The sequence below is a fragment of the Puma concolor genome, chromosome B3 (genome assembly GCF_028749965.1).
Source record: "Puma concolor isolate L17-30 chromosome B3, mPumCon1.1.hap2, whole genome shotgun sequence".
NCBI lineage: Eukaryota > Metazoa > Chordata > Mammalia > Carnivora > Felidae > Puma > Puma concolor.
The window spans coordinates 81,487,296-81,512,250 of NC_141672.1; the positions used below are offsets into that span (position 1 = coordinate 81,487,296).

Sequence of the window (24,955 nt, forward strand, 5' to 3'; positions counted from 1 at the left end):
GAAGCCTAAAGTCTACGTGCTATTCTATGGCCACATTGCTGAAATAAACATGTTTAATTCCCAAAGAAACGTATATTTTATCCGGTGGCATAATTTACTTATAACATTAAAACTCAAACACGGAGCAATTTGTAGCAATAACCATGATTATGCTGTTAGTGGCCCAAATGTCACTGTCTAGATTAGGCTAAATGATACCTAGCACCGAAGAGCTACTATGATTTATTTTTTATGATCACGGGTAGAACTTGCATGCTTAAAAGGCTCACCAGAAAACTGCCTTCAATAAATAAAAAAGGATGAAAAGATTGAAAGAATCTTGTATTATTGTTCGGAGATGTGCTTGTAAAAAAATGTCACAGGAATGAGGTAAATTTTAAATCTCAGAGACACTTGCAAAAGGAAAAAAAAATAGACGGAAATATCTTGAACATTTGTAATGTTATGTTTTAGATTTTAAAATATTTTGTTGTAAGCAAATCATTCATCTTATGGAATAGTAAATTAAAATATATCTAAAGTGTTTTGTCCTTTTATGAGTGTCTTCTGAAATGTCAGAACAAAATAAAGATTTTTAAATACATGTAATGCATTAAAATTGATTATTTTAACTACTTCTAGAGAATGCAGTAAATATAAATCTATTGATAAGTGTTAGGAGTAAAATAGCCTATTCAAACCTCTAATAATTTACTTTTGGGGAATTCTGGTCTGCTGTGTACTTCTACCTGGAAGCTACATGATATCATAGATTTTTTTTTTTTTTTTTGCTCATTATCATCCATCAAATTGAAATTGTTATTTGTAATCAAAGAGAAAGGAACTTAACCTGTACTATCTAAAGTTGAAAAAGGATTTTACAATAAACATACATTTCACTAGTTACTAAAATAAGGGCAAATTTAAGTCAGCATTTATATTTGTGCTTTAATGGAACATTGCATAATTGGTTTAACGTTTTAGTGAGTCCTCATATAAGCTTCATAAGTACACAGCACAAATCGACATTAAAGTATCACTAAGAAGAGACAGGAAGATCTTTAGCTTTCTACTCTGCTCCCAGGGAGACCCAAGCCCCTTAGAGGAATATGACAATGCGAGCATGGCTTCAGCAAAGGCACTGGGCACACCCTGCGCATGCTGTGGCTTGTTGACATGAACCAGGGCAGGCAGGCACCAATAATACATGAAGTGCGGTTCAGAGGCAATTAGGATCAGTTGTCAAGGCCAGGCCATTAATGAAAGAACATGTCAGAGGAGCTGGAGACTTCAATGGTTGAGGGCAAGAAGGCGATTTAGTGTGACAGATCGAGTCCTTCCAATGTCCTCAGTGGTATATGCTAATACCAGCCTTAACAACCTTTTGTGGCAGTGTATAATGCGACTAACATGGACTTTGATTCAGCAAAATGACTGCTGCCACTGTTAGTCTGTCTCATTCAAACAACAGTAAAAGCATTGCTACAAATAATTATCCACTTCCGTCCCTCCCTCTGCCACTTAATGCATCCGCCCTTTGTGCATGCCACAGTGTTTGTTACTAGAAGGTTAGGGTGTTTTTCACTTTTGGTGTATGTGATACAGTTTTTTTGTGTTTTGTGTTTTTTTTTTTTTTTTTTTTGGCGGTGCATATATTCCCAATTAATTAATTACAATGGGTTTTAGGAGGCAAAATAAATAAACGTATTCCATTCTCATGGAGTTAACATTAAGAGTTGCTAACATAAGTCAACTTTGTCTAAGAGAAACAATCACTATCTTGTAAGTTACTCACAGGCAATAAGGGAAGTTGCTTACCTAAGGCTCCAAAACCATTAGCAGAAAATTAGCCTTATCTTCAAAGAAGTAAAAGCAGGAGCATTACAGAAAATTGCTTCATTGCCACTTTTCTGGTCTTTACAATTTGATAGTAATTTAAAATAAAACCCTACATGCCTATAACCTGATGATCATCAATGACTAGGAAGATGTGTTAAACACTGGTTAGCAATCCAGATAAACAATAGCAAGGGAAATATGATATTGTAATACAACTCAACCAATAGATTTTTATGTTACGATAAAACTCCATAGTATCCAACTCTTAAATTGTTTTTAGCTATAAACCCTGTAATTTGTTAATTTTTGGTTCTTCTTATTTTCTGCTTATTTGGGTAAGATATTCTTATGAAGGGAAAACTGACTTAATAGAAGATAAATGGCATAAGTTTTTTTTTTATAATTTATTTATGTTTGTACCCCCTCCCATTTTTTCCAGGATTTACTTCTAGCATCTCAGCTACAAAAGCTGATGTTATGATACCTTAGGGCTTATGGCAGAAAGCTCAGCCTTGCCTGCTTATGAATGACCAGGGAGATATGAAGAAAGGTGTTTGGGTAGAGATTAATGGGAATCATGTTGTCAGGGTGGTAACTTCGTATGATATATACATTATTTTCCTGTGTCTTATTTTTTCCTTCACTTCTGAGATGGTTTTCACTTCTTTATTTCCTATCTCACATACTGTTGTTCTCTTTTTTAGGAATTTTGTTCAATTCTCTTGGCTTACTCTGTTTTTTTCTTGCCTTAGCCAGTGTCACTGCCTTCCCTAATACTTGATTAATTATCAGCTTTCTTGCATCCTCATGTAAGCACTTTTTTCCTTTCTCAGGAAAGCTTTTAGAACTGAGCCCTAAAAGGAGTACTGGTGTTAAAAGAATTGTCAGTACAAACATCTAAACGTTCATGCATTTAAGAAACAAAACAGATGAATGTATGGGAAGGGGGGGGGAGCGGAGAAAAGAGAGGGAAACTAACCACAAGAGACTCTTAAATATAGAGAACAAACTGAGGTTTGATGGAGGGAGGTGGGTAGGGCATGGGCTAGATGGGTGATGGGTACTAAGGAGGGCACTTGTTGTGATGAGCCCTGGGTGTTGCACATAAGTGATGAATCACTGAATTCTATACTGGAAATCAATATCACATGTATGTTAACTAACTTAAATAAAACAAAAAATTAAAAGAATAAAAAAAGAAAAAAGAAAAAATAATAAATGTTCATGTAATCCCACAACACATTTTCATAAATAAATATTTTTTTGATAAAAATATATATTTAGGAAAAAGGTTACTGTGCTAAAAATTATATTCCTTATAGTTGTATACAAAATAAACACACTTTCCAAATGCCTGGCAGTATTAAGCTATTATTACATTAAAAATATACTAATGTAAATTGTCTACCTGGTCCTAACCAATAATGAATATATGCCCTTCTATAGAGAAGTTCAACAGACCAGTGATCAACTCTTGGTCAGTCTGCAGGACATCTAGTTTAAGATTAAGATTAGCCCTCCAAACAAAAAAAAAAAATCAGCCCTCCACGTCTGGATCTCTGTTGTGAGACATGATATTTCTACATCTTGATATAAGATCAGCTGATATGTATTTCCTCCCCTGAACTTTTAGGACTAATATGATAATGGAACTGGTTCAGCTGGTGACAGGGACCAGTTTTCATGATTTTTTCAGGCTCCTAGACTTCATGACTCAGAAACAGACCTATTGGGCTAGAAGTTAATATTACAAAGTTAGCTGTGACACTACCCATTGGTAGAACTTCAGAGTTTGCCAAAATAAAAATGATTTTATAGGTATTCATTTGGATAATAAAAAATTCCAAATCTATCAAAAGAAAATTCCTGGAAACTTCCTATTTTTAAAAAAAGTACAGTTTGAAATGAGCAACTTTTTTGAGATGGCCTTTGATAACTGTGTTCTGTCTCTTTCCCTCTTGGTTTGAAAATCTGGCACCTGTCATAATGTGTTTCCTTTGAGCATAACATTGTAAAGGTATTATTTTGTCTTCTAAAAACTCCTAGAAGGTTTGTTTCTCTTTGTAAGCATAATTATACCTAGTTTCTTCAATCAGTGTCTCATATTTTAATAATATGTTGCCATTTGGGTACAGCCATAACCATAATAATGAACATGGGGTTCAAAGATCACTAGATATATAGATGGCATGAACCATTAGTAAGAAATATTCTATACCACAGAGATCACACATTAAAAAACCCTGAAATTCACTATAGAATTTGCTATTCTGACTAAGGCATCCTTCTATGTAATTAACATAAATCTCATTACAAAACACGCTAGTTTTAATAACAAATAGGGACATTTTACAGGAAAAATAAAGAATAGAATACAAATAAAATTATAATATGAATAATTTAGTTATCTCCTTCTCATACCTCAAAAAGACATTTGTGTAGCTTTAATGGACCTAAATCAGAACTATTTCCCTTGAAAAATAGGCTTATCTCCCTTTCCTATATGTCACTGAAATTCATATCATCACTTCCACACAAAACACATAATTAATTCTAATTGTTTCCAACACTCTGAAAAGGAGAAATGGAGCCTGAGTTTCTCTCTTTTATGTGTGTTTAGCCTTTCTGGCCACAAGGGCACCATTTAGTAAGTTACTTCCTCCAAAACCCCCGGCCACTGGCCTCTTGGCCTGAAGGAGTTAACACAGCTGCAAGAGGTGAGTCACAGAATTCCTTTGTGACAGAAAGATGAAACTGGGTGATTGCTCAGAGGTGTCCTCCTCTGCTATTGAATGATGAGCCAGTAAGGAAAAAAAATCACTTCTCACAAGCAGGTTTTAACAAGACAAATGACGAGTATGCACTGTAAATGCACAGAGGGGGTGGGCGTGAAAGGAATGTGAGGGTGTTCCTGACTGGCACAAAATTAAAATGGAAACAGAATGAACTCTTCCCTAGAGGAGATTCTTCAACTTTGTTATGACTTGTGTCCACGATGACCTGACTCTGTATTTGCTGTCTTAGGATATTTGTTTTGGGTGACACTTGGTAGCACAAGGGAAGAGCACAGTTCCCATAAAACCTCTGGCATTCCAACCTCTAGACTCCAAGTCCCACTCAGTTGGAAGAGAGCCTCACACCCTAGCCAGTTAAGTCGTTGCTCCAACTATGACTAACTCTGACTTTCCCAAATAACTGTCTGACGCATGGCTACGGTCCCCAAATGCCCCGGTTCCTGAGTCTCCCTCAAATATGGTCAAGTGCTTTCCTGCTTCAGAATGTTGCAATGCTATTTTGTATCCTCTTTTTCTCATCCTCTTCTCCCCTCCCCATTGTATCCCCAAAGCACCTCTTCCTTCCTGGGTGCACTTTGCTCCCTCAACCATTTACAGAACTGTAACAGCGGCTACTTCCTCAACCAGGGCTAGGTTCTTATAGGAGCTGTCTTTGAAGTTGCCTCCAGACCTTTGTTGTCCCCCAAGATTTCCATCTTACGCCCTTTTGGCAATTACTGTTGCAACTAATATAGTCTTTAAATAGTTCTTTGCTTGCAGACCCTAGGTTCCCAGTGTTGCCTCCTCAAGATTAGCTAGGTCATGTCCATGAAGACTGAAAAGGAAGATGTTCATGAAGACATTGCAGGAAGAGGTCCTCCTTGCAATTTAACAGTATCTCCTTACTGTTCTCTTACTGGTTCTCTTTAGCACCCTTTACACCCTTTCTTTTGGGTCATTTATACCTGCCAGCTCTGATTTGTTAATCCATTAAATGTATCATTGCAGAGCACCTACTATATGCCATACACCAGGCTTGAGGTATCTTAATGAACAAAAGCAGGTATGCCCCTTTTGTAGGAAGCTGGGTCTAGTAAAACAGTCAAATTTGGCAAAACAATCTCAGGCATAAAATGCAACTGAGACACATTAATAAATAGATTTAAAGGTGAAGTGCGAGGTGATGTAAAGAGCCTGGTCAGGGATGCCAGAGAGACAGGAGAGGTTTCCCTGAAGACATGAAGCTTGTGCAGAGACCTGAGAGAAGACAACCAGTTAGTTAGTTTCCAGGCCCAGGATGAGGTACCTGCAAAGGTCCTGCTGCAGAAAGGAGCATGTTCAAGTTCAAGGGGCTCAGTGAAACTGCCTTTCCTCACAGCCTCAATCCTCGTCCTATTGCTATATCACTACTTCAAGACTGAAGGGAAGTCCCTGGAATTGCTTTGCTTCCAGTGAGGTTGCTCTTCCTCAGCTGAAACACCATCTCTCCTCTAAAACCTACCTAAGAAATCAAACTGCGAAGAAGGCTCATATGGACTGACCGTCCACATTTTCTTTCATTACCATCATGACTAACCAGATCCGTGTTAATCTTAGCCCAACCCTCCCTAGTCATTTTCATTTGACCCCATCTCCCACCCACCCTCTCTGACCTCCCAAAGACTTTCCGTGGGCCCTGTGGAAGGCGCAAACTTAATAAAACGATACCACAGCAACAAAGTCCCCATATGCACAAACCTTTCACTCAATTTTCTTTTCACTTTTTTGCTCGAGGTGAAACCAGGCTATATTCTGAGTCTATATCTTTCCCTGAGGTCATTCAAACCAGGCTCCTTTTTTCTTTCCCATCTCACATTCTAGGACCTTGGGCTAGTGTGTTCTCTCCAGTGCTTTAAAGCCCATAGCCTCTTAGAAGCACAAATCACAGCCAGACTGTACCACCATTTCTGCTTCATATCATTGAGCACCTATCACACTTGGCATGGCTCTCATTCATGGACTCAGTTGGCATGTATGTCTCTGTCTTCCACTGTGCCGCTACTCCTGTCGTCCTTGGCCGCTTCCACACGTAGACAGATAATCTAGCTGACCCTGTGGACTCTCAGGTGTCTGAATTCTGCATTTCCCACCACCCTTTCCCCATTCCCATAGTCATTAGAGCTGTATTTACAAACTGCAAGTTTGGGTCCATTAGCAATCATAAAAATCAATGAGTTTTTGATTTGATTTAACGAATTATAACCAGACTTTTTTTTCCCTTTTATGTGAGATAAAATAGATTTTGAATATCAGTTCATTACATTAAGTAAGGTAAACATTGTTTCATGAAAATTTCCTTCGGTTACACATCATATATGTATGGGCATACAAAGCTGTTTCGAAAATCATATTATTTATTTACTGTGTCCAGTCCAAAAAGTGTAAGAAATACTGACCTGTTTTGTCTTCACCAATGGCTACCTTACTTCCAAAACTTTGACTTTAATTTTCTTAATGTTTATTTATTTTTGAGAGAGAGAGAGAAAGACAGAGTGTGAGCAAGGGAGGGGCAGAGAGAGGGAGACACAGAATCTGAAGGAGGCTCCAGGCTCTGAGCTGTCAGCACAGAGCCCAGTACGGGGCTCCAACTCACAAACCATGAGATCATGACCTGAGCTGAAGTTGGAAGCTTAACTGACTGAGTCACCCAGGTGCCCCCCCCCCCCCCCCCCCCACAAAATAGTGACTTTAAATATCCCACTTGCTAACTACTACCTTCTACTTTCAGAGGCCACATGTTCCAGGCTCTTCTCTATACACTCTCCACTAAATTGCCCCTTCCTGCTTCATATGCTCAAAACTCTCCTTGTCTGGCTCAGATTCCAGGCTCTAACTTTAATCATTGCCTTAACTGCTTTGCCCCTTGCTACTCTGGTTTTGTTTTTGTTTTTGTTTTTTTTTTGTCAAAATCCCAGAAGCTACACCAAACTCTCCAACTACTTTGTGCTACCATCTAAGCTTCTTACTGTCACTGGAGAAAACAGAACTGTGTAGATATCACATTGAATTTCTGATCACAGATTTCAAGCAGGCTTTCAATGCTGCTTAATCCTACTACGTCTCCCTAGGAATTTAACTTTCCCATCTCCTGGCAACCATTTTATGCTTCATCTTCATTTTATGCTAAAATGATGACCTGGTTTATTTTGTTTTTCCAATACCAAATCTGTGAACAGTTGAGCCCATATACTGTGCCTACCCTTAGGTCACAATAGAAGCAGCCCTACTTCTGTTTAAGGTTAAACCACTCCACTTACAGTGAATTCTCATCCATCTTGATGACACAAAGATTTGGATTCTGAAATTACTGTTATACTGTCCTACGTGTTCAGTTTTATCCTCTCATTTGGATTATATCCATATCCATTAACATAAAAATATGCTGTAGTAACCTCCGTCTTAACTTTTTTGTTTTTTTATGATAGAGAGAGAGTGAGAGGGCGAGTGGGAGAGGGGCAAAAGGAGAGGAGAGAGAGAGTCTTAAGCAGACTCCATGCCCAGCATGGAACTTGACATGAGGCTTGATGTGGGACTTGATCATGACCTGAGCTGATATCAAAAGTCAGACGCTTTACTGACTGAACCACCCAGGTGCCCAATAACCTCTATCTTAAAAACAATCATCTCTCAATGCTAATTTACAACTGCCCTATTTCTGTTCCCCTCTATACCAAAACCCCGTGAAAGTGTAATCCATACCCACTGTCCTTTTCCCACTTGCACTTTCACTTTAGCTATCAGTTTTTGTCTCTACCCATCTGCTGAATCCAGTCTCGTCTAAGTTCGCAACAACCCCCACTTTGCCAAATCCAGAGGTCAGTTCCCTGTCCTCATCTTATTCTATTCACAGCAACATTTATACCACTAAGTCTTCATTTTTTTTTCCCACTCCCTCATTCTTTAACTTTATTCTTCTGAGATACCATGCTTTCTTGGTTTTCTTTTTATCTCTAACACATAGAAATCCACAAAGGAGATTAACTGATGATCTTATTAAGAGTACTATAGGACTTGATCCCTCTCCTTGTCACTTTCCAAAGTTTTCTGTCTACTCATTTCTTAGATTTTAATCCCCACTGACATGCTATGGCTTTCAATTTTATATCTAGAGCCCTGACTTCTCCCTTGAGTTCCAAACTCATATAATTATATACTTGCTTGATAGGAACACTTGGATGTCTACCAGATACCATAAACTTACCTTTCCCCAGCCAAAGGGGAAACTGGGTTTTCTCCCATCCCCACTTCACCTGCTTCTGTTCTACTCTTCCCTGTCTTTATTTATAGGACTACCATTCATTTGATAGTCAAGCCAAATATTTAGGGACTATCTTTTTTTCCCCTTTATTTGAGTACAGTTGACACACAATGTTACATTAGTTTCAGGTGGATAATTTAGTAATTTGACAAGTTTATACATTATGCTATGTTCATCACAGGTGTAACTACCATCTGTCACATTACATTGCTATTACAATATCAAGGACTGTATTCCTTATCCTGTTCCTTTTATTCTCTTGACATATGCATTCCATCCATCCACATCCCTCCCTTCTGGCAGCCATCAGTTTGTTCTCTGTATTCATAAGTCTGATTCAACTTTTTGTTTATTCATTTGTGGGTTTTTAAAAAATCTTTTTAGATTCTACTTATGAGTGGGATCATGGTATGTGCCTTTCTCAGATTGACTTATTTCTATTAGCATAATACCCTTTATGTCCATCCATGTTGTGTCAAATGGCACAATCTCATCCTTTTTTACGACTATGTAATATTCTCATGTGTGTGTGTGCATTTGTGTGTGTGTGTGTGTGTGTGTGTGTGTGTGTGTATACCACATTTTCCTTATCCATTCTTCTATCAATAGATACTTAGGTTGCTTCCCTGTCTTGACCATTATAAATAACGCTGCAACAAACACAGGGGTGCATATATCTTTTTGAATTATTATTTTCCTTTTTTGGGGGCAAATACTTAAGAGTGGAAATATTGGATCATATGGTATTTCTATTTCTAATTTTTGGAGGAACTTCCATACTGTTTTCTAGCAATTTACATTCCCATCAATAGTGCACAAGGGTTCTTTTTTCTCCACATCCTCGCCAACACTTGTCATTTTTTATCATTTTGATTGCAGCCATTCTGACAGGTGTGAGATGATATCTCATTGTGGTTTTGATTTGCATTTCCCTAATGATTAGTGATGTTGAGCATCTTTTCATGTGTCTGTGGTTTAGGTATCATCCTTAATTCCTACCTTTCTTTTTACCAACCATTAGCAAATTCTGTTAGCTCTACCTTCAGAATGTGCCAAATCATCCCCTTTTCTTTATCTCCTACCACCATCTCCTACCTCTCCAACCTTATCTCCGACCATTTTCTTCCTCACCTACTATGCTTCTCCCCACCCTAGCTCCTTCCTGCCTTTTTCTGCAGATTTTCACAAGCTAATTCTTGGGGGAAGACTTCTCCAACTCTCTAATCTAAAAGGGAATACCCATCCTCATTATTCTCTATCTCTGTGTCCCAATTGATTTTCCTCCTACTACTTAGTGGAATCTGAAATTATTCCATTTGTTTGTACAGTTAGTGCCTACTTCTCCAACTAAATATTGATTCTCTAAGGTCAGGGCTATATGTTCAGCAACTTGAATGTAGCTGAATGAATGAATGGGAGCTGAAAGTGGAATCACGGTGGAAAGAGTAGTAATGGAAAAGGAATAAAGAGGTCAACGTGATCAAATACAGTGCTTTTAAGAAAATATCATTCTGGCTGGAGAGTCAGAGTTGATACCAAGGCCAGTAAGGAAGCTGCTAGAACAGGCTGGGTGAGTGATGATGGGAGCTTGTTCTAAGACAGTGAAGGTAGAGATGGTGAAAAGAGAATGAATTCCAGAGATGCTTAGTAAGAAGATCACTTGATGTCCTATCACACTTGGATATCAAAAGTGAGGGTCCAGGAAAGGGATATTTGAAGGATGTCATAAAATATTTGTACTTATGCTTTACTACTGACTTAGGGACATTAAGAGAGGCCAGCTTTTAAGGACAAGTCATGACTTATTGTTTGGGCATGCTAACTCTGATTTCTCTTGGCATAATTATGAGGAGATGAGAAAATGGCAGCTTGATATAAAATTCTAGAACTCTGAGAAATAATTTTGACTAATGTTATAAATTTGTGAATCACTATATATATATAAGTGGTGACTGAGGCCATACATATGGAAACATGGAAAATCTCCAGGTTCCTGCCTTCAGAAACTGGTTGAATATTTATGATATTTTCCGTGATGGTTGAAAGACTGAAGGAAAAATGAGTTAGGGAGATATGTGGAAGTTAGGTCAGGTTAATAAACTATTATGGTGTTTTATTGTCTTTCACTACACATTGTAAGTCTGTGTATTATTCAATAATTCTGGTGACTGTTTCCTTAGGTTAGTACTGAGGACTGAAGGTTCTCAGATATTCTTTGCAACATTTGAGGAGTAAGAATTTCCTTGGTAATGATCTCTTATGCCCCTGTGTGGTCACAGGCACATGTAGTATCATTATGCTGGGTTCTATACTTTATTCAACCATGTTGTCCTCTTCACAGAGTACCACCAGTACAATTCAACAACCAGGGTATGAGAAAAAATCATCCGCTTTTTAAGTGTTAGAACTGAATGGTCACAAGGGAGTTATTCAAGATTAGTTTTTGACCTGAACAACAATTACGTGATCTTGTTTCCAAGTTAGAAAAAAAGAATAGGAATCAAGAACCAAGGGCTTTTCTGAATTTAAATGTAAATCACACTAATTCTTTCAAATAGTACTATGTAGGTTTCGAGAAACTTAAAATTAAATGTATTATGAAAACACCCTTTCCAATATTAATTTGACCATATAGGTAACCGTATACTTTATCATCCATGCCAATGCATTTTGGGGAGTGAAAGAAGGAGTGGTTGATTATTACAGGTAACCATCAAGACTGCTCAGGCATATTGGGACCTATGGCCACTCATTTTATAGAGCCTGATATCTTTTTTTTTAAATGTTTATTTATTTTTGAGAGAGAGATAGAGCATAAGTGGGGGAGGGGCACAGAGAGAGGGAGACACAAGAATTGGAAGCAGGCTCCAGGCTCCGAGCTGTCAGCACAGAGCCTGATGCAGGGCTCAAACTCATGAACAGTGAGATCATGACCTGAGCTGAAGTCAGACCCTGAACTGACTGAGACACCCAGGTGTCCCTATACAGCCTGTTATATTAAGAATGAAAATCCAGACCAGTATCTTGTCCCACTTAGCTACATCAGGTGGTAAAATATAAGCATAAAATGAAAGTCCGGAATTCTGCATCTATTTAGTATTCTTGTTTTTCTCTTTCTTCATTGGTTGATTTAAACACATAATAACTGAGTAAGTTTTGAAAATTCAATTTGTTTACATACCTGTGTATTAAATTTGTGGTACAAATCCAGGTAATATTCTCATTTCATTACATCAACCCAGATCATATATTAGTACTTTAAAAACTTAAAGGGAATGCTAGAGACATATCATTTACACATTAAAAGAAAAATGAAACTGATTTCAAAAACCCAAATTATAAAGTAATACAGATTAAAAACACCAGTTCCAACATTCATTGTAGTTAATACATAAAATACATCTATTAATAGGTTTGTTAAATATGTGCATACAAAGAAAACGCTGTTTGCATATAGAATAAAACTATCATGCCTAAGCTCAATCACACTGAATACCACCTCTTTAGTAACCAAGGGAAAAGGTTCCCCATAATGTAAATATATACTTGGGGATGTTTATTTTTCTCATTTCAGTTTCATTTTCAAAATATGCTGTATTTTCCATGTAACCCATTTTTCATCTGCCCAATTACTAGCAATCTTTTTCCTACTATCAAAAATGATCATTTGTTTCTTTATTGTCGTAGATAAAACATCCTTTCATTGTTTCAGCTCACAAGCTGCGCAGATCCTACCCACTGTTCTCGCCTCCAGCACTTTACATTATTGGTGCATTATTTCATGCGTGCCCTACTCTTTTATCAATTGCTTTTGAAGTAATGTTAATAGACTAGAAAATTGAGACATTTATGAAGTATAGGCAGTGTTTATGAAAAAATCCATAAAATATGACACAGGCAAGACAAGATAAAAGCAGCATTTTAATAGATTATGGCAAAGAGATCCTGTCAGAGTTGACAACTGACTCCTTCGAGATCACTAATTTTTATGGGATTAATTCTGTGGTATAAAAAATGAAGTTAAATGTCCTAATTAATCTGTAAATAGCACACCCACAATTAAACCTTGTGGCCCCTTCTTGGATTGGGGCTGCAATGATTTTTGAAAAGTAATTATCTCATATTCATAATGAAGAAGGTTTTTCTTTTTTCATTTTTTTTTCTCATGGCATTTCAGTTAAAAATCCACCTGGATTTAAACTGGAATAGCAGCCTTCTGAAACATAGATCAGTTCAGAGCTTGGTGTGGAGTCACAGCCATTAGACTTGTGAGCCAAATATTTATGAATGGTTTATGTATTAAGAAACTAAAATTTGGAGAAATGGAGTGAGGTGGTGAAGGAAAATCTAGAGTTTCTCCACATTTGAGTAACTCTTCTTTGTTCCACGATTTATAGCACCCAGAAAGGTATAGAATTCCTTTCTCTTATTGCGCCGGTAAGATGGTGAAGCCCTGTCTTTTACAGGAGTTAGAAAATACATCTATATAGAAGGTAGAAAATAAAGCTCTTGTCTGGCTTTTCCTGATGCTGAGGCAGGGTACTCAAGAAATGTTGGTTCCATTCCCCTTCCTGCCTTCCACATTTCATATTTGAGTTTTATAATACTTTCTGTAAATGTATGATGCTAGTTGTATGTAGTCAGATGGAAATAATATAATTTATTAAATATGAAATATTTTAGAATATTTTTGTAAGACTTAATGTTAATAATACATACTGGCCTTTATGACTCACATTCATTATTTCATTTCATCCAGACAACAGTAATTCAAGGTAAGGATTACTGTTAACACCTTGTTAAAAACAAGGAAAATGAGGCTCAGAGATGTTTAAGGAATTATCCTAATCATATCTACATGACAGGTGACAGATTCTTGAACCTAGCTCTCCTGAGTTAACGTCCTATGTTTTTTCCACTATAAGTAAACTATGAGGTTATGTCTTTACAATGAGAAATACCCTGTTAAAACAGTAAAATATTCTGTTTTGGTGAAGAAAAAAATTATTCAAATTAGTGAGTTCTCAAATTAAAAAAGGTTCAATGACTACTTAGTTTTCATTTGGATATTCTGCGTTTTGGAGGAATAAGGATATAGTTGGTTTTTTGTTTGTTTGGTTTTTTTTTTTATTTTTATTTTTCAACGTTTTTTATTTATTTTTGGGACAGAGAGAGAGACAGAGCATGAACGGGGGAGGGGCAGAGAGAGAGGGAGACACAGAATCGGAAACAGGCTCCAGGCTCCGAGCCATCAGCCCAGAGCCTGACGCGGGGCTCGAACTCACGGACGGCGAGATCGTGACCTGGCTGAAGTCGGACGCTTAACCGACTGAGCCACCCAGGCGCCCCTGTTTGTTTTGTTTTTAAGAAGGCCAGTTATGTTCTTCCTTGAGTCCCAGGAGAAAGTAAGTTTGTGAAACTTAATCTGATTTATCTACTTTATTTATAGCCTATGGCCCTAGCAATAGGTCAACTGTGGTTATAATCTGGAAGATAATATTGTAGCAAAATCATGTACTACTACCATATTTGAGAGAAAGATCTTTTAAGTCGTCATTGCTTGGCAAAGTAGTACCAATATTAACAAAACAGATACTGATGTTCTCAAGATACGACAATGTGGTTTTCTGACCGTTCATAGTCTTACTATAAACGGTTTAAATATTTTGGAGGATCAGATGCTTGGTTAACATGGTTAAATGACTTATTTATTTGATGCTTAACTGATGGAATGTATTTTGCACTGGAGGAATCTTACAGGCTGGCCAAAACCTCTCACGTTTCACATGGAGAAATAGAGAATCAAGAGACATTGATTGCTCAAGATCATATACAAATTAACTTGCAGACTCCTGACTAGAACCCATGACTTCTGATTCCAAGTCCAAAGTTCTCTTCCAATAAATTACCTTATCTGATTATATCAGACTATTATTCAGTCAAAACCTTGGGTACACACAATCCAAGAGTTTAGCACATCCTCTGATGGAACATTCTTCAACAGGTAAAACATTTAAGAACAGATAGGCCCAGTATTATAAACATGTTCGCAAAGAGAAGTCCTAAGCTGACAGAAAGAGAAAATAATAAATGGCACCTTTTTCATCTCTAAACTCTCTAATACCAAGAAAACACCTTAAAGCCCTTGCCTTGGGTAAAAAATATTTGAAATGCCAAGTCCAGTTATCAATTCATCTCTATGTGTGTCGGGAAGGATTACTACAGTTAAGTATATTCTAAGCTTGTTTATACCCAGCATAACTCCTAAAGTTCCAATAAGAGTGCCTATTTTTATTTTTATTTTTGAAGTGACACTAACTTGAGAAGAAAGAAAAAGAACAAGCAAGTTTACACCATTCTTCAAAGTTCATTGCCATGAAGCTATTTTGATGGTTTAAAAAAAGAGGAAGCAGGCTGCAGCTCAATTAGATGGTCTCACTCTCACATTCTCTACATACAAATAGCAAAGGAACTTGATGTAACAGAGTTTGCTAATCAAATCTGAAATTCTGTTTATTTATACAGTTACCGCATCCTAGAGCTGAAAACAGAGACAACTAGTTATAGAGGAACACTTTTAATATTACTGTTTCCACATCTTCATGTAAGAGTAGATGAGGAAGTTTCCTTGTATGGCATGGCATGCAACAAGGCCAGCCTGTGTACTCGGGAATGCTTCGGAGATGTGAGTAAAGGTTTTTACTGAGCATTTAATAATACTCGTCGAATAAATAAACTTGGGTGCCTCTGAGTCAGGAGTACGCTGTTGATTCTACTATGTACAGTGAGTGCTACGCAGTGACTCTTTCTAGGGTATGTAATAATTATCAGTGACATTCCTTACACTTACAAAGGGCTCAGTAGTATTGAATGGAAAACAATGACCACAGTCTTAAAGAATGTAGAACTAGTTTTCGTGACTTTGGACTGTGGACACACTCAGCAACAACAAAATTAACATTTTCCAAACCACGTTTGTGTTCAGTTCCTGATTACTCCCATGATTCAAACCACTTAGGCTTTAAATTTTAGATTACTCCCTTTTACATTCAATTACCACATCAGAAGGTTTATAATTGAGTTGAGATCTACCATCTCTCTACTTGCCACAAAGCCACCTGTGTTAGAGTTTGAGGAATTTTGACACAGGCATAGAGAAAATTAGACTCTTGGCTATTGTGCTTAGACATGTTGAAAAAACCCATTAAAGGCCTCACTCACGTCAACAGAATCCTACATATATTCCTACGAAAGATCAGTTACATTTTATTTTTCAAGAATACACAAAATAAAATAACATTAAAATGGAAACAGAAAATTAGCATGACGGAAAAGAAACACATTAGTCAGACCTCAAGGGTCAACATGGTAAATCAAGTTTCATCATTTTTTTTTTAATGGTTATTCTGTTATTCTTGTGTTAGGTAATGGTATTGTTGGAACAGTAAGCCCTCAACATCTGTGCACTTTGGATCACCTTAAGCCAGCTGGTTCCTCTCAAAAGTGCTCATCTTTTGTTCTTACTATGTCCTGACCTGGGCCTCTAGCCTTAAGACAGCTCTGTGCTTTCTGCAGCCAGGATATCCTCTTCAAGACTGTCAGGCAATTTCAAATGATTGATGTGCTAGTCTGGTGCTCTGGTATTTTTCCCTCAGTAAGTCTCCAGTAAATCTACAGCTCATTCTGTAAGAATGCTAATTAGATCTACTCTTACTTAACTTCATGCACATTTTTCTTCTTTTCCCGTGTCTTTGGAGGTGAGCTCGAAGTTTACAACACAGTGTGTTTCTAAGATAGTTTTTTTTTTCCCCCACCAAGGGAAGCAATTCAAGCAGTAAACTCGGTTGACGCTCTTCTCTCTAGAGCTGTGCATCCATTCTGCCCACCTTGAAACATGATTTCTAGGCCCACTCTGACAGTTAATAATCATTTACCCACTGGCCTTTGAATCCCTTTCTCCTACTACTCTGTACTCTGCTAAGTCTTATTTGGATGCTGCTCTACTCCTTCCTTTGTGACCAGAGGCGACCAGCAGAGGAGACCCTCCACTCTCATCTCGGAAGAGAAATTTAGCTTCTGCTGCAGAGGGTCACAGACGGGACTCTCACCTTGCGTGGGCCATGCCCCTAACTGAGACAGCCTTCTCTCAGTCAAAGCCCACGCAAGGCACGATACATATGGAAGATTAGAAAAACATATCAAATTAAAATTTACTTGTATGCAAGACAGTATTCCTATTTTTAGAAAAAAAATACACTGAACGATGTAAAAGGCCATGTAACTGACGTTTAAAAGGCTCAGAAAAATGCATGTATGCACATAAAAATACACACACATATAAATACGCACATAATAAATATATGTTTTCTATACACACATATACATATGCAGAGAGAGGGAGAAAGAGCAGGTGAGCACACACATCTGATAAAGGAAATGGGGCAAAGGGTCCACAACAGGTGAATCTGGGCAGAAGATATATGAGTATTCTATGTATATGCCCTGTATTCTTATATTTGTCATTTTCTCTAAGTTTGAAATAATTGCAAAATGAAGCCATAAAGAAACAAAAATTGTGCTTTAGAATCCCAATAGCTTCTACCATACAAGATATCGTCAGCTATGGTGAGGGGGCAGGGAAAGCATGAAGAAGGTAAGACAATTGGTGCAGTAGAGAGAAATCTCTCAGTTTAAGTGTGTGGTAGTCAGAGAGAGGAGGCAAATACTTGGATAATCCATAATTGGAAAGGTAATTCCTGTAGAGAGGAGAATATATACATATGCTCAGAGGAGATTGCTTTCTTTCTTTATTTTTTTTATAGTTGGAGTTGAAAGATTTGGATTTTATGAAGACATAAAAAACGACTTTGTGTAGTAATGTCTATGTTATTTGTACTTCTCTACACTAAATGTAATAAATGTAACTTGAATATAACAATACGAGGATCAACACTGTGGACAGAGTTAATATGTGCTTATCTGAAACTTAGCAGATAAAGAGATACTGCCAAAATAAACAACCGAAAGTGAGAACGGACATTCGAAGTACATTATTGTGTTACTGGAACATCTGGTACTAACACTGTCAAGTTTACATATGTTCTCAAATACTTATTTATGTAACAATCAAATGCTAAGCATTCCAGCTGCACTTGTAAACTTTTTATGAACTGAGTCATATGCACAAGCTCAGCTAAATATACTTGACAGAGGGAGGAGCGTGAGGAAACTATTAACTCTCAGAAGTGAAGTTTGATTGCAGTGGGGCCTCTGGCAATGTTACGGACCAGTGTTTGGTAGAGCTGAGCTGCTTGGCTCGTGTGAGATTTATTTCATTCTGGTGGGTAGAATCACAAATATCTAGTCAATGGTCAAAATCATGATGTGACAGCTAATTGTTTTTTTAGATACAATTTTCTCAGGAAAGAAAACTGTATACAGATTTAAAAAAGAGAGTGGAGGACATGATGATGTAAGGTGATTAAGAAAAGGGTATTGGATTCTAAAAGTAAAAAAATATTTTCCTCAACACATTCTAGAGTCAGACAGGTGGTCTGACTGTAGCAATGCATAAATTAGAAAAGATAGCATAAAAAGACAAGGCACTTTTGCATGATGATCGTCTAATATTGCTCCCAATGAAAATTAATTTTGTGATACTTGCCTCTTTAGAGACAGAATACACAGTAACTACCTTAAACCCTTCTGAAAGAGTAAAAATGCAAGAAGAATGGAAACAAATATTTCTATGCCCTGTTTCCTTTTCTACAAACAAAAGGAAGAAGATGGACATGGCTTTTCCCAAAGTTTGCCTAATCACTGCTTTGATCCAATTTCTAGAGTATGCAATACCACACAAATTCACCGAGTTCTTTATTTTATGAACAGCAGACCTTAATCAAAGTGATTTCTGTCAGGTTGAGGTTAAAAGGACATATTTGGAGGGTGGGGGTAAGAATCGCTTCCACCCCCAATCTCCTGGCAGGATTCTGAAAGTTCCTTTAGAATTCACCAGATGTTTCAGAATGATTCCTTGATCTGGAGGTGTGAAGATCTGTAATCTATGTGACCCTCCTGCCGATACTTGACTTATGCCAAAACTTGAAATCACAGATCCTGGGCCAGGAAAAATACTATTTCCCCTTCACTTTGTGTAGCTCTAAGAAACCTAGATTCATGTTTAACCTCCTGGGGGAACTCTTAAAAATCTGAAACCCATGCTCCATCCCAGACCAGTGAAATTAGAGTGAAATGTAGGTATCAGCCGTACTTGATTGTGCACCCAACGTTGAGGATAAGGTTGGGCATTTTTTCAGGATCATGGGATTCGTTTTATAAAAAGGGCATCGTTTTTGCAAAATAATTTGGAAGCGGTAGGCGTTCCCCATGCTCTGTCTTTTAATTAGGTCTGGAAATGTGGGAGTTACAAACACAATAGCTCTGACTCTTCAAACTCCATCTCTTCTCACATCTTGAGAACACCTTAAGGGCTGCTAAGGGACCATCTGAGGATAGGTCGTCTAGCTTTCCAAGTCCTACAGCTTCCCTCATTTTAGCTGAAGAAGGGCTGAGCAAGAACAATGTTTTGTTTTGTTTTTTTTTTCATTTTTGACAAGTTATGAAAAAAGTTGCAAATTCTGCCTACACAACTATATTGTACAGTCATGAATGTGAAGGAGAGGGTGGGATTTAAGCAGGAGCTTAAATTATGAGCAGGACAGAACATACTAACCTTTTAAAAATACCTTTTAGGGCTTTTGGAAACAATGAAGAATATAAACATATACATATAAATTTCTTGCCAAGAAGAATAACCTGGAATTGAGCTTGAAGAAGAATGACTATAAATCCTGCTCTGCCTGGACAGTCCCAGTTTATACCTATTGTCTCTGTGTATTACTAACAGTACCTTCTTTGATTCAGAGTGTCCTGTTTGGATTGTGAATTACACTATGAGGATTAGAGAGTTCAGATTGAACAGAGAACTCAGTTTAAAAAGTAGAGACAATGGGGCACCTTGGTGGCTCCGTTGGTTCAGCAGCATCTCATGGTTTGTGAGTTTGAGCCTGCTTGGGATTCTCTCTCCCTCTCTCTCTGTCTTTCCCCTACTTGTGCTTTCTCTCTCTCAAAATAAGTAAATAAGCTTTAAAAAAAAGAGTAGAGACAAGATACATGAATTATACATAGCAAATGCTCAATAAGTATCATTTGCTGTAAGACTATCGTCATTATTATTAATTCACAAGCAACATGTTTTACAGGCAGTCTACAAGTATTAAAAGGAAACAAAACACATACTGCCAGATTTCAACCACATCTCTACAATTGAAAATTGGTTTCCTCTGCATTCCCACAAGTGGTAATACAGTGTCATCTTTGAAAATAGAGGGCGGTTTTCTTACTCCTTTTTCTATAAAAAAATGTAATTCAAGGTAATTAAAAAGGATTTTGTCTTCGAAATGTCAGAGGGTGTGTAAGATGTAATGTAAAGATAGTTTTTAATCATTACTAAATAGATGGCCTTCCTTCTATTATTATCTAAGCTTAGCGATTTATGTTCGATGATCTGGGACAAGAAAGCAGAAAAGAAATTAATTAAAAATGAAAAAGACAGGAATGGCATTTAGATCTGCTTTAAGTACTATCTAAAATGTCTCTTGTTTTGACTTACTCCAGAAGGAAAACTTAAAACAATGAGTAAATGAGTATAAGTTACAAAGAGGCATATTTTAGCTCAACATAAGGATTTTTAAAATAGAGTTGTCCAACAGAATGGATTGTTTCAGGAAATGATGAGCTCCTTTGCTGAAGATATCCAAACTGAGACCGGATGAGCATATGCCAAGGATGCTGCAGGAAACATTTCTGCACTGTGTGGGAGGTTAGCCAACAGAAGATGATGCCTTAGGTTCCTTCCAATGCTAAATTGTATAAGTCCTATGACTATCGCAAACATGAATAACTACCTTAATGATACAAATCCCAAGGCCTGGTTAAGAAATTGAAAAAAAAAAAAAAAGAAAAAAAAGAAAAGAAAACCAACCAAACAACGAACTTTACTCGGGTTCTAGGGAAAACAAAGCATGTGAGGAAGCTTTTTTTTTGAATGTGAAGATAAGAGAAGTTGCTACATTCTAAAAGTATATGCTTTATGATAAATGCAGTTATTTTATAAAATTTAAGGCAACCAATAAAGCATGCATTTTCAAAAGATAAATGAACTGAAGAATAAAGAACCATTTGCTGAATTACCAAATTATCCAAAATAGGATAAGAAGCTAGGCAGAAAGCCACTGAAGGAAGGTTTTCCACAGTCTCACAGTCCCATGGAGAAAAAAAAATAGAGTTCAGAAACTTATAAGGGGGAGAAATCCTGATTAAAAACCCTAGGATTGCAATTAGAAACCCAGGTATCCACAATAGCAAAGCAGAGACAAAAAAGTGGTAGATTGAGCAATTACCAAATCTGCAGTTAAATGTCAGGATCAGAATAAGGTAATCTGCCAACATTGTATTGCTCAACCAGATCCACAGAGAAAGTTGACATTATCCAGAGTCACTACAGTTTAGCAAACATAGTTTTTGATATTAATAACACACACACACACACACACACACACACACACACACACACACCAAAACAGGACAGGAGATAAAAACCAAATCAGTAGATGAGCGGTTTATTGGAATTATCAGGTTGGAAACAAAGAACTATGATTAATAGTTTTAAAAAATAAACGACATGAAAAATTTATAGATTCTAGAGAGGTAGAACTTATTTAGAAAATCAAATAGAATTTCTAGGACCAATAATAAGTGGAAATAAGAACAAGATTGGTGGGTTAAATACAATGTTGGAAACTGAAAGGGGTAAGTGATCTGGAAGAAACACCAGAGAGTATTTGGGTTGAAATCTGGGTAATAAAAGGAATGAAAATACTAAAAATTTTAGCTATAATATATAAATGAAAAAAAGTATACTTCATGTTCAGACTGTGGAGGAAAAAATAATAGGACAGGAAACAACTGAATAAATAACGGCAAAGGATTTCCAAAGTGAAAAGCATCAAGGCAAAGAAAGACACATAATAGCAATACTGCTAAAAACGATAAAGGAAAAAAAAGTTGAAAATAGCCAAAGGGGAAAAATATACCTTACTTTCAAAGGTACAGAAATAAGAATAATAGTTGACTTATCAATGGAAATAATGAAAGGCAGATAATGGAATGACATTTTCAAGCTGCTGAAAGACAATTGTCATCCTGGATTTTATACCCACCAAAAATGTTCTCCAAAGTGACAGTGAAAGCGAAATAGACAATAGCAGACAAACAAAAAGAAAATGAAATATCCTCAATGAAATGCATACAAAAGTTAGTTCTGCTGGCAAAAGGAAAATGATTCCATTAAGATACAAAACAGATGAACATAAGGGAAGAGAAGCAAAAATAATGTAAAAACAGGGAGGGAGACAAAACATAAGAGACTCTTAACTACAGAGAACAAACTAAGGGTTGCTAGAGGGGTGTTGGGTGGGTAGATGGGCATTAAGGAGGGCATTAAGGAGGGCACTGGTTGGGATGAGCACTGGGTGTTATACTCCAGTATATTCATCTGTATATTCCAGATGAATCACTGGAATCTACTCCTGAAATCACTATTGGACTATATGCTAACTTGAATGTAAATTAAAAATAAATAAATAAATAAATAAATAAATAAATAAATAAATAAATAAATTAATGTTAAAAAACAAAATAGGAAAATGATTCCAAATGGAAGCATAGAAATTCAACAGGAATAATAAAAATGTGGGTAAATATAAATGAATACTGATGGTACATAGCAGCAATTACAACACTTTCTGGGGGAATAAAATAGATGCATTAGTACAATGATTGATGACAATAACACAAAGGATGGTGATATGTAGTATTCTAAAGTCCTAGCATTGTTCAGGAAGTTTTAAATGTATGGAATTATATTACATTGTAATAAGATCAGACTGTATGGTGTATTCTTCAGGATAGGCACTAACCATAATAAAAGAATGTGTAATTAACAAACCAACAGGGGCACCTGGGTGACCCAGTCAGTGTTCGACTTTGGCTCAGGTCATGGATCTCACAGCTTGTGAGTTCGAGCCCCACGTCAGGCTCTGTGCTGACAGCTCGGAGTGTGAAGCCTGCTTTAGATTCTGTGTCTCCCTCTCTCTCTCTGCCCCTCCCCTGCTTGTGCCCTGTCTCTCTTTCTCAAAAATAAATAAACATTAAAAAAAATAAAAAAAAAACGAAGAGTGGGGTATAATAATGAAGGAAATCTGTTTAACCTTAAATAATGTAAAGAAGGAAAAAAAGGAACATGAAACAAGTGAAGAGAAGAAAACAGTTATAAACACAAATACATGAGTAATTACATTAAAAGTAGTTGCTTTGGTTAAAAAATATTTCACACTAGATTAAAAACTACTGTAAGAGGAGTGCCTGGGTGGCTCAGTCGGTTAAGTGTCAGACTCTTGATTTCGGCTCAGGTCATGATCTCACGGTTGGTGGTATCAAGCCCTGTCTTGAGCCATGCACTGGGGTCTATGCTGACAGTGCAGAGCCTGCTTGGGACTCTTACCCCCTCTCTCTCTCTCAAATTAAATAAATTAACTTTAAAAAATACAATCAGATGCTATTTATAATTGATATTCTTTAAATATAAGGATAGAGAGAGGAGCCTGGGTGGTTCAGTCGGTTAAGCGCCTGACTCTTGGTTTTGGCTCAGGTCATGATCTCGCAGCTTTGTGGGTTTGAGCCCCACATCGGGCTCTGTGCTGGCCTGCTTGGGATTCTCTCTCTCTCCCTCTCTCTCTGCTCCTCCCCCACTCATGCCTTCTCTCTTTCTCTCTTAAAATAAATAAACTTAAAAAAATAAATATAAGTATAAAGGTTGGAAGTAAAAGGATACAAAAATATACAGCATTGTAACTCTAACCAGAAAATCTGCTGCAGTTATTCTACTTTTAAAATGGATGATAAATGATAATCCATCAGAAAGAAAACAATTCTAAATTTGCTTTCACATACCTCCAAATATCTAAAGCAAAATGGACAAAACTTAAAGGAGAAGACAAATCCTTACAACCAGTTCCATCAATTATTGGTAAAGAAAGGAAAGGAAAAATATCAGCAAAGATATAGAAGATCTAAAGAATACTTTCAACAAACCTCCTGTAAGTGACATATATACAGCACTGTGCCCAACAGTAATAGAATGCACATTCTACATAAATGAATATGGATCATTTTCCAAAGTTGGTCATGTGGGCCATAAAGCAAGCCACAACCAATTGCAAGAGACTAAAATCATCTAGAGTACATTCTTTGACCACTACTTACTTAATTAAGCTGGAAATCAACAACTAAAAAATAACAAATATCTTTGTTTCCTATCCTAAACGAACACTACAACAAATAAGAGCAACCAGAAGTTTTCCATTGCAGAAACTGATCCAGAAATTATTTTCAAACATTTAAAACCATGCTGTAAAATAAATTTGCATTGATTTTCAGCTAATTACCAAAAATCTGCAGAGCATTTGTTTTGATTAACTTTGTATAGGTGAAATAATACATAAAATTGCTTAATTGTTTTTGCCAATAAATGAGGTTCCCCTCTTAAAGATGTCACTCTACATACCTGTGATCACTAATATGATAAAGATTATACTTGAATTGAAAACTTTGTTATTAAAAAAGGGCCAACCTGTCAACTTCACATATTTAGTCAATTGCCACAAAAATAAAATCTTAAGCACATCTACTCACCTTGATAGACTGACTATATGGTCCAATGCCAGCAGGTGCTCAATGAGAAATACTCTGAACATGGAGGATTTCTTTGGGACGAGAGGGAGACTATCACCAATCTTCACGTCACTCTGGTGGGCAAGGCAATCTACTGAGAAACGTATTCCTTCCAGCAACGTAGTTTCTACACGTACTCTGAAAAGTAAGCCAAATTGAAAGGAATGAGGTAAAATTAAAAAAAATCAACACCCCAAACCATGGTAATCAATGT

The 24,955-nt window shown here is 36.9% G+C and overlaps 1 pseudogene across 1 annotated transcript in view; it reads right to left on the reverse strand.

Moving 5' to 3' along the window:
* Positions 1–24,955, reverse strand: part of LOC147580158 (uncharacterized) — a 243,780-nt pseudogene that overhangs the window by 195,502 nt on the left and 23,323 nt on the right. Inside the window, exon 5 of the transcript XR_015251957.1 lies at positions 24,717–24,879. The product of XR_015251957.1 is annotated as an uncharacterized LOC147580158 (transcript). The remainder of the gene's footprint in view (positions 1–24,716; positions 24,880–24,955) is intronic.